This window comes from Lampetra fluviatilis, chromosome 3 (assembly GCF_964198595.1).
Source record: "Lampetra fluviatilis chromosome 3, kcLamFluv1.1, whole genome shotgun sequence".
NCBI lineage: Eukaryota > Metazoa > Chordata > Hyperoartia > Petromyzontiformes > Petromyzontidae > Lampetra > Lampetra fluviatilis.
The window spans coordinates 30,679,148-30,691,440 of NC_136277.1; the positions used below are offsets into that span (position 1 = coordinate 30,679,148).

Genomic DNA, 12,293 nt, shown 5'->3' on the forward strand with positions numbered 1-12,293 from the left:
CCCTTGTCGGCTCGCTCGCTCGCTCTCCCTGCCGCCTGTCCCTTACGTTGTCAATTTGCGTTACTTTATGTTCGTCTGACGCCATTGATTTATTTAAAAAAAACTAGTCACTTATTTTTTGCAAGCAACATTAAATCTCAAAAGTCTCCCTCCCCCCCGCCCCCCGCGTCTCACCCAACCACACCCAACACTCCCCCACCTCGCAACCACCCACCTACCCAACCACTCACCCACCCACCTCCCTCTGCCTCACTCATTCTGCTCCCCTCCTCACCCTTATTCTTAACACCCCCACCTCTCTCGCCCCCCCGCCTCCCCCCTCTCAAGCCACCAGTGGAACGAGTGAGTTTAGCGAGCAATCCAACACACGCCCCATCTCCCACCCACCCACCCACCACTCTTCCAACCCCCTCTCTCCCCCCCTCTCTCTCAAGCCCCTCCGCCCACAAATTGCCGTGACCTCCCATGAATAAGAGGCGGCTCGCCTGTAGGAGCGTGGCCAGTGCACTAGCCCTGCCAGTCCCCCGCCAGGAGAGACAGAGAGAGAGAGAGGCCAGAGTGGAGACCTCCAATTGTGAGCGCGAGCGCGCTGAGAACCGACGAACATCGCCCGACGAGAGAGAGATAGAGAGACGCGGAGAAGACAAAGAGAACGAGGGAGACAAGAGGAGGGAGAGACACGAGGAAGGATCCACGTGGGAAGGTGGACTGGCACGGCACGGCACGCGCGCGCACGCGTCCACGACCAGGGCTCGAGAACGCCCGAACATAACCCGGCAAAAGAAAATCGGTAGAATTCAATAATTGAAATTTCTCATTTTTTTTGTTTAAGTCCAGCGCGCGCGTCCCCTGCACCAGCCCTGCGTCTGCCCCTCTCTGCTTCTCGCGTGACCCAGGTGAGCGCCTCTGTCGGGTGCATCTGTGCGGCTATGATGGTGATGGTGCTGATGATTATCTGTGACGATGTGCAACAGTGAATTATTCAACCAGGTGAGAAAGAGCCCATTCAAATGAGAGTATTGCAAAGGAGGCATTGGCTTGATTGCTGATGATGGGGGTGTTGGCATGTTGGTGAAGTCGTGGTGGTGATAATTGATGGCGTTGTGGTGGTGGCAATGGTGAAAGTGGTCGTGATGACAGTGGTGGTAATGATGATGATAGCGACAAATGACCATAGATGAATGAATGAATGGAGGATGATGGACAGCGATACTATTAACGACCGGTGCTAACTTTCACGTGCGTCAATCAAAACAGCCGTTCGTCTCCACCGATTGTCCCATCAATGAATCATTGCCACGGCCACGCGCCTCGTCGATTGACGACGATTGCTCATTCGCGTTGGAGGTGGCGCGTGTCTCGGACCGCAGGGCACCCCCGGGGGGGGGGGGGGGTCCCTCGGCCGCTAACGAGAGGCGCGTCTCATTGCGATTTCACGGGGCAATTTGGAGAAGCCCCTTCACATCTGGAGAGAGCGGAGCACACTCAGGATGCAGCCCTCTCGATTCCGTCCAGGCTCTGCCGCTTCGCAGCGTTGAACATCTCACGCGGCCCAATAAGATCACCCCCCCACCCACCCACCACCACCACCACCCCCTACCCACATCTCGCGCCAAGTAGGAAAGAAGACGCGTGTGTAGTGATGCGTCTACAATGTACACACGTGCCGAATTCTCCGCGTGTGATTCAAATCGAACTAGCAGCTCGCGCGTTCTTTGGCCGTTCCCGTCCATCGGTGCCTCCATCCCTGCTGATGTGGCGCCGTGCCAGCCAGCCAGCCAGCCGGACAGACAGTGACACGTGTGTTTCTCATGCTGTATGAAGTTGCGGCTACGTCTTTATAATCCGGTAGATGTGTGCGTGTGCGATCAAATTGCGATCGCTGTATTGGACACCGGATGCACTTTTCGGGTGCGTCCAACTCTCCGGGGTTGTCTTATGATCCATAAAATACGATCATGAGGACGTTAGTATTGCTATAATCTACAGTAGAAAACCCCGATGTTAATAGTAACTTTCAACAATTTTCCAATTCCACTGCTGGATGAAGGCCGCCCCACGCTCCGTCGGTCGTGGGGGCTGTTTGACCATACTTCACCACGCCGGCCAGTGTGAGGATTGGTGAATGTGGTCGAAAGAGAGAGAGGGGGGGGCGGATTCCGAGGACTGCCCAGATACCACTCGCTGCCGTTGATGCGAATCCGAGGCCACGGATCGAATCTCACGTGGCCGGGTTCGTAGCGCGGTCACGCCAACCACAGCGCCACCGTCTCCCCACAGTATATCTCTCGCTCTATATATAGGCACACAAACACACACACACACTACACACGATGAGATGTGCAGATTAAATTCCACCGCGTTCCTAGCAAAGAACCCCCCCCCCCCCCCCCGAATTTAATTTCGGAACGAAACAAAGGAAACGTTAATTGGGCGGTGTTTGTTGGCCCGATCCGCGCGTAACGAGGAAGCCGTGCGCCTGTTTGCTCTTCTCGGGGGTGCTCCGATTTCAAAATTTGAAATTAAAACCAGGACGAAACGAGGATTTGTAGAGCGCGCAATTGCGCCCACCCACGCCGCCTCCCTCCTATCACAGGATGCGTTGAGTAAACCACAGCGGTCAGATAGATGTGTTCACTCGTACAGGGAGATCCACTCAGTCAGGCATGGGCAATAGATATGAGCGTGCATTTCTTGAGCTTGGACTTGGAAGGGGGGCAGGTAGTTGACAGCTCGGATGCCTGGGGGAGGGATGGGGGGGGGGATGGAGCTTCCAGGCGATTGGGTGCAGCAAAATAGAAGCAGCGACCTCCCCACTCGTTGAGTGAAGGCTGATTTGGGGGAGCTTCGAGAGAAAGCCTGGGTTGCTGGAGCGGAGAGCACGCGGAGGGGATTGGAGTGAGATGAGAGGGGAGAGGGAGGAGAGTGCGTGGAGGGGAGTGGAGTGAGATGAGAGGGGATAGGTAGGAGAGTGCGTGGAGAGGAGTGGAGTGGAATGAGAGGGGAGACAAAGGAGAGTGCGTGGAGGGGAGTGGAGTGAGATGAGAAGGGAGAGGGAGGAGAGTGCGTGGAGGGGAGTGGAGTGAGATGAGAGGGGATAGGTAGGAGAATGCGTGAAGAGGAGTGGAGTGGAATGAGAGGGGATATGTAGGAGAGCGCGTGGAGGGGAGTGGATTGAGATGAGAGGGGATACGCCGGAGGGTGTTTCACCTTGGTGAGGGTTTGTGAAGTCTGCAACTACTAGGCAGGAACAGTTCACATCGCCGTGGCCTGGAATAGAACTCGGATCGCTGGGTCCATAGGGCGTTACGACAACCACTGGCGATGGCTTTGAGAGGCCTTAACCCAGCAGTAGATAGACCATGGCTGATGATGATGATGATGAATACTCTACCGCCCACGTGTGTAAGCGCTGCTGACCGAGACTCGCACGCACGTTGCCACAATTCATTGGTGATTGAACGAGTCTCAGTGAATGGGTTGGGGTTGGTGGATCAAGCACGGATTTAAGACTACTATGGCTGGAGCGCTGGCGAAGGTTGGCGAGATGTTTGGGGAGATTGTGTTTCTTTTTTAATCCAGCAGTGGATTGGTCATGTTTGATCGTGATGATGATAATGATGCCCACTCGGCTGGACAAATAGTTGGTTGTCTGTAGTAGGCAGTACAGCAAGTAGGTTCGTGACACGTCCTGACTGAGAGGCCGTGGTGCGGACATCGTTTGAGCACGTGTCCCCGCGCATGCGAAGTGAATCGTCATAATCATTGATTCATCGTTAAATCAAAATTTTCAAGCATCAAGAATCATCTCATCATCATCGAATTATTAAATCATCATCACATCATCTTTATTAATATTGCACATATTGTAAGTATGTTGAACTTTTTTCGCACCGTACGTTGCCAACCGTGCTAATCGGAGGCGCGGGGGAGCACGTTCGTTGCTCGTTGCAGAATTCCGCGGTTCCAACCCAGCGGCCGCTCCGATTAATACTGCTGCGGGTGTTGTATTAACCGCAGTAGCACTTTGCGCCTATTTTTTCATCGGTGGACTTTTAAATATCCCCCTGGTGTCATTCGCAAGAGTAGGCCATTGGGTGCCAGGCGCCACGGCGCAAAATGTGGCAACGTTCGAAAGTTCCCCGCAAATTTTCCTAAATTGGGACCTCACGAACACACACAGCCGCAGCAGCAGCAATCAATGCCCCCTACTGGCAGATCCATGCACCCCAGGTCACTCTCGCAAATTCTTTCGTATGGAATTGTGAAAAGCAGCAGTGTTTTTGTCTTAACGATCGTCATAAATTAATGCAAAGGTTCCTCATCCAGTCCAATGAGGTGGTTGACGCAGTGTGGATTTCAGCGAAACCGCCAGGATGTGCATGGATGGAGCGTTCGTCGGTGCATTCGTCGCAAGTGAAACTTCCCCATCCCAGTCTCGTCGCCTTCTCGCCGGTGTCAACAAAAAATCAACTCGAATTTTCCGTAATAAGAGTAATAAAAAAACGCTCGTTTCCCTCCGCAATTTGAAATCAGCGCGCATTTCGAGCAGTGGTTCTTAACCTTGACTGCAGCCTTCACCCCCCCCCCCCCTTGGTTCTCAGAAGAGGCATCTGGCAACCCCAGGTTAAGAACCACCGGTTTAGAGTTGTGTTGTGCTGCTGTGAATGGCCTCACACGGTGAGCCGCCTCGCTGAGCTCTCATCTGTGATCGCCAGGGTCGCTTCTGAATGAAGAACGTCATAACTCAGTGGGCCTTACCTGGTGAAATAAAGCAAAGAATAGTTGTTAGTTAGACGCACTCACCCGCACCTCTCCCACTCCCCCCCCCCTCTACTACCCGCCTTGTGCCCTGACCGCAACACGAGGAAGGGGATTAGGGGGTGTATGGGGTCATGGGGTAGGGCTGGGGTCTCGGCCGCGTGTCGGTGTTTGTGTCGGATATTAAAAACGCGTGCATACTCGTCCAATCCAGGCAATCGGCAATCAAAGTAACAAGAAGAACCATGTTTTTTCGCTTCTTCTTTTTCAATTTTCCGCACGAAACGCAAATATTTCAAGAGCCGCGCAACGCACGTGGCGATTACGAGACGCTGACGTTCCTTCAATAAATCACCGTCACGCAGCGGTCCTTGAAGAGCCACACGCGTTTCCCGAGCTGCAGGTTGCTGACCCCTGGTGTCGACCCCCAACTTTGGATCCCTCTCGTGCCCCCTTCATCCTCCTTCTCCTCTCCGACCCTGGCTCTATCTCCCCCTCCCTCCACTGTGGCTTAACAGACGCGTCGATTCATCGATTAGTATCGATTATAAAAGCTCACGTCGCATCACGTGCATGGGGCAGCTTGCGCAACGAATCGCGCATACAAGTACGGTGCAGAGACTCATCTACTTACGAACACTCGACTTACGAACTTTCAGAGATACGAACAAAGCTGTCCGTATGTCCAGTTGCCTGTTCGGACCGAGAGTCGTAAGCTCAACCGCCGTGCAATAGACGGCGGTGGTGGAATCTACATCTGCAGAACACGAAGAACCTGTGGCATCTATATCTACAGAAGATTATGCAACTTTTAAATCCATTCCTCGTGTTTAGTGTGCACGTCGTACAACACGTTTTAGAATGGACGGGAGTAAAGTTGGACTCAGGAACACATCGACTTACGAACAGACCTCTGGAACCTAACTCGCTCGTAAGTGGAGGAGTCCCTGTATTTATTTCAGCCTCGTGTGCGTACGTGACGAGTTTTTATGACGTCAATCCGCCAGCCACGAGAAGCCGCTACATTCATCGGAGTGTAGAAAACCAAAAAAACGAGAATCATCTGCGTCTCGACCGTCCGCCAGTAGAGGGCCGCTACGTTCGCCACAGAGCTGCGGGGGATTTCAATCGACGTTTCAATCGAATCGGGCCATCTAACGGAATGAGCGGGGCGTGAAACATGACAGACGCGTTGAGTGCTCCACAGCCTCCTGCCTCCTCTCCCCTCCCCGCCCCTTGCGGAACCTCTCCACCTCCTCTCCTCTCCCCCCACGCCCTGCCAGGATCCTCACCCCGACAGCCACCGGGCTGCCGTGTCGTCATCAATCTGGCTGACTCGATAGGGCACAGTCACCGAGCTCGGTCGTGACGCGTTCCCTTCCCGTAATTATCACCCCCCCCCCACTCACCCCACTCCCCCCACCCCTCTCTCGACCCCCCCCCTCCACCGTTCCTCAACCCCCCCCCCCCCCACCATCACCATTACCCCCTCATCTCGACTCTTGCATCCATCTCTCCCCCGACCCGCGGAGCCAGCCGCGCGTGTTAAAGTGCGAGGTTTGCTTGCGGCTCCACTGAGCAGCGGTGGTTGCTGGTCAATTGGGGGGGGGGGAGGAGGAGGAGGCTAAGGAAAATCCCACTCCCCCCTCTCCCCCCACTTTAAACGTATAAACTCCTAGTGAGATGACATGACGTCAAAGTGAGTTCTCGCTTCAATTGAAGCGAGGCTCGTCTCTTTACATGCGCTGAGCCAGCGGGTGAAAATTCCGCAACAAAGTGGTACTAACTTTATCGACCCCTAACCCTCCCATATTGATGATTGGCTGAGTCGATGCCCTAGCAGGATTTTATTTGCAATCTTGGCATTGCGAGCCACCGCCTGGCCTGTGAGATGACAGAAGAGACATCGACAAGCGGTCCCCCCCAAGGGCAACAATCACAACTAAGTACACGCGAAGGTCCCCAAGGAGCTCAAGGGAATTTAATATCGCTCTCTCTCTCGCAATCCCCATCTCCTCTGTGATTTATTTTCGCTCGTCTCAATCACATATCGCGAGCTTTTGTCCACATTTCTCAAGACTCCCTACATTTCTTTCGTCGCAATGCATCACTGCCTCGTGTCTACATCTCTTCTGTCATCTCACTGCGAGTGTGTGATATCGAAAGAGGCCCCACCCCCGCCCGCCTACCCTCCCCTCCCCCCCAAAAAACAATTGCTGCATCCAGTGGGCCAGCACCACCACCACCACCGCTGGTAGAGAAATGCGCCTCTAAATCCTCACACGTTTTGTCCCGAGGCCGATGTTTGCCTTGTGCCAACATTTGCGTGCATTTCCAGGACCCCGATTGAGTTGACCTAATGACCCCTGCACGGGAGGGGGGGGGGTGTGAGGGATGTTGGGAGGGAGGGGAGGGGTCACACTCTGTCCACATCACGACGCCAGGCGACGGTGCCGCGGTGGCGCAGTGGTGGTCTAAGATGTCAAAAGGTTAAAGGCGCAGCCCTGCAATTGCGCGTGCCCATACCACTGCTGGCGGGAGGGCCTCCACTTAGAGCAGTGGTTCTTGACCTGGGGTGCACGCACCCACTGGGGGTGCGAGACGTGGCCAGATATTTTTTAGAAGGTAAATCATCGAAAGACAAATTAAGCACGGACACGTGAGTGCAACTTACTTTGTTGCACCAAATGCTACGTATTTATTAACATTATTTTTCTTAACGACTGAGAATCAAAGGGGTGCAAGGCTGCAGTAAAAGTTAAGAACCTCTGACTAAAGAGGGAGCATCCAGACTGTCGAGAACGCATCGCTCTAGGGTGTTTATTATTTTTGTTGCCTACTTTACCACGCTGGCCGCAGTGGTTAGCACGCAGAGAAAACAAACTCGTGAGACGTAAAACAAAGGCACGAAAAGCGGAACGAACCCACTTGCTGTACTGCCATCTGCTAGCTACCTCACATCCCAGTTACTTCTATTCACTGCCACTGTGTTCATCCACTCTTGGATGAAGGCTTCCCCACATCGTCAAGTTACCGACCTTGCCTAGTATACAGCAGTTCATGGGTTCGACCCTGACGACTGCTGTATAGTTGAAGTTAGCGTGTCTCTCTCTCTCCCCGTGGTCGCGTGGATTTTTCTCCGGGCCCTCCCGGTTTTTTCCCTTCCACCATTTAGAATCAACATCACGCGTTTAGAGTATTTGGCTTGCTGTTAATGTCCACACGACAATACGCCACTTCGTTGAGCTATAACTTGTGATATCCAGGTCGCTTCTGAAAAAGAGCCATGTAGCAACAACGGGCCCTTACCTGGTAAAATACAAAATATAGATCTAATATACATTTAGGGATGCTTGACCATATTTCACCGTGCATACTTTGGGGTCAGCGTGGTATGGTGATGGTGGGTGGGGCGACGGGGGGTGAGAGAGAGCGGGGGGGGTTTACCCAGCATCGGTTCAGATAACATTCGGCACTGGCACGAGCTCTGGCCGGGATTCGGCCTCAGATCGCACGGATTATGAACCAAGTGTACCTCCGCTAAGGATGCTTATTATGCTCACCACAAATTCCCAGTGCTCCCACGCACGTGCCACGCGGCCCCTTTAAAATAATACGTAATTGCCCGTAGAGCTCGCAGCATTCAAAGCCTCTAAATTGGAATAATTTTCCTGTCTAGTTTTCTAGGGATTTTTTTTTGTTGTTGGCTAAACGCGAACAATGAGAGCACTGTTGTTACGACCCCAGGACTATATCTCCAATTGGCAACTTGCGTGGAATGTAACGAACAATAAGCTCTGTTGTTTCGACCTAGGGACCATCTCTAGAATTGGCCACTTGCGTGGACTGTAACGAACAATGAGAGATCTGACTATTTCACAGCTCTTGTTAGGAGTTGGCCGTTTCTTGTGTGCCGATGGCTCGGGTGCAATTCATTAATTAGTTTAGCAGCTGCGTGCATCGCCGAGTCTCGAGACTCAGTCGCAAGCAGGGCCACAGGAAGACGTCTTCACAATTATCGCCAGTCGCCTGATGAAGCTGGTCGTTGTTGTACTCACCAGAGCAACGTCAGAGTACTCGAATTGTGAATGTTGTGGGTTTAGTCTCCAACACACCGGTGCGCTGAACTAGTAACTAATTGACACGTTTTGGTTTTGGCGACAAACCTCACTAATTAGATGTGTCGGGTGGTGGCGGGATTAAATACACATTTATTCTTACGCGATGTTACGAATTTTTTTTATTATAGTGCCACTGATTTAAATGATTGGCCTATGCCTTTTAAAAGTTATATATTGCTATATATTTGTACATTCCTACAGATTGATATCAGGGAGTTTGACTTTCAGGACAGACGTGACGTTAAATAATGACCAGCACAGCGATAGGAGAGCAGCAACTTCCAGCGTGCAAACAATTGAACAATCAAACACGGCAAAAACGCCACCCGGCAATTTGAAATGTTACAAAATAAATTATTTTCATAATAACCTCTGATAGTGTGGTCGGGGTTGTACCGCGTGTTGTTCGGCACATGGAACGAAACGTCGGACATCGTGCCAAACACACACGCGGTACAACCATCGGGGAGAGATACAGCACAACGGCGAATTCCTCCATATCAATTTGAGTAAGTATTACTTTTTTCCACCATTGGAACCTCATTTGCCATTAAAAAATGATAATTGTTTTTTTACCCTTCTATCTGGCAACAAAACTGACACCTTTTTTTACAAGGAGTCATGTTTGCATAGACCACAATACCTGCAGTCATAATGCAAACAAAAAACACAACTCTAATAATGTATGCACTGTCCTTGAAGTTGATTGGTTCAAGGACAGTGCATACATTATCAGAGTTATGTTTTATGTTTGCATTCCGACTGCAGGTATTGTGGTCTATGCAAACATGACTCCTTGTAAAAAAAGGTGTCAGTTTTGTTGCCAGATAGAAGGGTAAAAAAACAATTATCATATTACTTTATTATTTTTTGAGGTTATTAAAGCCATTCATGCTGAGGCTGTTTGTTGTCACCCCCCCCGGCGTTATTGTACCTGTGCCATCGACGTCACGTGACGAACAATCCGTTTGGAATTCTCACGGAAGTGTAGGTGCAACGCCGCGCGTAAAAGAACGGCTCTTGCGGAGGCCACGGAACTACATCCGAGAGCCCACCACGTGACCCCCGATCCACACGCTAGGGGGCAGCACTTTACAAAGTTCGTCTTAGTCGCAGAACCAAATGTACGATCATTATTGTTTTTCGATTTAAAGCTTTCGTGACTCCAGGGATTCATCTTCTTGGTTCTTTCGGTAAAGTCACGTAAAAGGGAAAAAAAATAATAATAAAATAATTCTCACGACGTGTCGGCCACAACGCAAGCAGCCGTCCTCAGGTGAAGAACAGGTCTGTCGGAAAGACAGCGTGTCTTTCCGACAGACCTGTTCTTCACCTGAGGACGGCTGCCGAAATGTCGTGAGAATTATTTTATTATGTTTTATTTTTATTATTTTATTATTTCCCTTCTACGTGACTTTACCGAAAGAACCAAGAAGAATGATTGTTTTGTGTGCAGTCATTGGTGACCATCGGGATGACCCGGTTACACCACAGGCAGCGGCTGGAACTTGGATTCGAACCCAGGATCTCAACGGTGTTAGCTCCGCGCTCCGACCTCTGAGCCACCCGGTCACCTCCAAATCATGAATTATTAAAGGTTATAATTGTTCTTTGTAACAAAAAACTAAATTGGCTCCAACACGTGCGCCCTTTATGTTAATTACTCGCAAATTATATTTTTTGCATAATTGCCAAATTTGACTTCCATTCAATGCCCGCAAGTAAAGTATTAGGGTGGGGGGGGGAACTTAACCCCCCCCCACTCCCCCTGTCATCCCCCCCCCCCGTCCTTGCCCTCTTTCTATCGACACTCACGCGCGTGTGTTCGCGTGTTCGTGCGCAGCGCGCTTGCCAACTCACTGTTGGCTAAGTTGACTCCCCACGCCGTTGCTGCGGGTCATGGTGGAAGGTGGTGGGAGGGGTGGGGGGTTATCTGACCATACTTCACCACGACAGTCAGTGCGGGTTGGTGAAGGGCCTGGGAAGCCATAGGCGGTGGGGCATCGTGAAATACAACAATGGATTGTGATTCACTGCCATCAGCTGTCCACCGCATCGCCCCGCGGTATAAACAATGCACGCTGTAAAACTTTGTGGCAAGTGGGGGTAGTGTGCCTGGTATGGACAGGGAATTCACGATTAACAGGACACATTTCCCCCACTTGTTCCCCAGTGCAGATGCACCGCCTGCACACTCGATAGCGATACCCCCCCCTCCCCGCTCCTTTCCCCTCCCCGACGTTCCTCTCCTCCTCCTCCTCCTCTCCCAGGGCCGCGTCTGGGCTGACCGTCACCATTCCTCTTGAAACGCGACACGGACGGAGGGCGACGGGAAACAAGCGCAATTTTGTTTAATAATGGGGCCGAGATGAAATCTATCCGCTTATCCGACCGCTCCCGCCACCGTTGGTTTGTTCATTGGGCACAGATGTGGGGGGGGGGGGAAGGAGGGGAGTGATCAGGAAGAGGGGGGGGGTACAAAGTTTACATCAGCGCAATTACCGCCAGATCCCCTAAGCCTCCGGAACAACGCGACGCAGCTTGCGTCTGGGCGCGCGTTTCATTCTGCGTGGCCTTAAACCTCCTCCTGATCTTCCTGATCTTCTTCTTTCCTCGTTCTCCTGGCCGGGCCCGAATGTCCTCGAAGGAGATTCGACTGGTTTGTAACACAACACAGAGGGAATGTATCTCTTTGTTTTAACGCCCCGGGGAACCCGTTCAGATAATCGTCACGGGTGTTGGGGGCCGTGAGCCGGCTTCGAACCTCGGGGTCGCCGGGTTGGTCCGTAGAGCAGCGCCGCAACCGCTGCGCCACCGCTCCCCGACACGCACACGCGCACCCCACCCTGGCAGTGGTGAGAAACATAACTTTTTTAATTTTTGGGGGGGAAGAAGAAAAATATTTTTTTAAGAACACAAAATTATTTGCGCATAAGCAAGCGTCGTGTTTTGCCTCGAGTCAGAGTTGGCGCTAACTACCTCGTTGCATGTCTCGTGGTCTCAAATGGGCTCTTACCTCGTTATAAAGGTCACATATTTGTCCAAACACATGCGCGCACATATATCACTAACACATGCGCGGGCACGCACAGACTCACTCACACACACACCACACACACACAGAGACTCGCATATCCTGTGCAACGAGCAGCCAAATGGCAAAAATTCTGTCAGCGTGCATCTATTGAGCCCGTTACGGTGCAGGAAGGGATGAGGTGGGGTGGGGTGTGGTGTGGCCAGTACCACGACTGACCACCCTTTGTCTCCCTACCGCTGATATTTTCACGCCACACCAGGTTCTCATTTAAGGCTGAGTCGACCTAGGAGAGGCCCAGGACCGGTTCGGATAATCGTCACCGCTGTTGGCCGTGAGCGGCAATCGAACTCCGGGCGCCGGGTTCGTAGCGCAAG

General features: G+C 52.0%; 1 protein-coding gene across 1 annotated transcript in view; it reads left to right on the forward strand.

The window, feature by feature from the left end:
- Positions 1–560: 560 nt before the first annotated feature.
- LOC144930991 (brevican core protein-like) overlaps positions 561–12,293 on the forward strand; it is a 37,689-nt gene continuing 25,956 nt past the window's right edge. The window contains exon 1 of the mRNA XM_078854830.1: positions 561–896. The gene's annotated coding sequence lies outside the window, so the exon portion shown is untranslated. The remainder of the gene's footprint in view (positions 897–12,293) is intronic.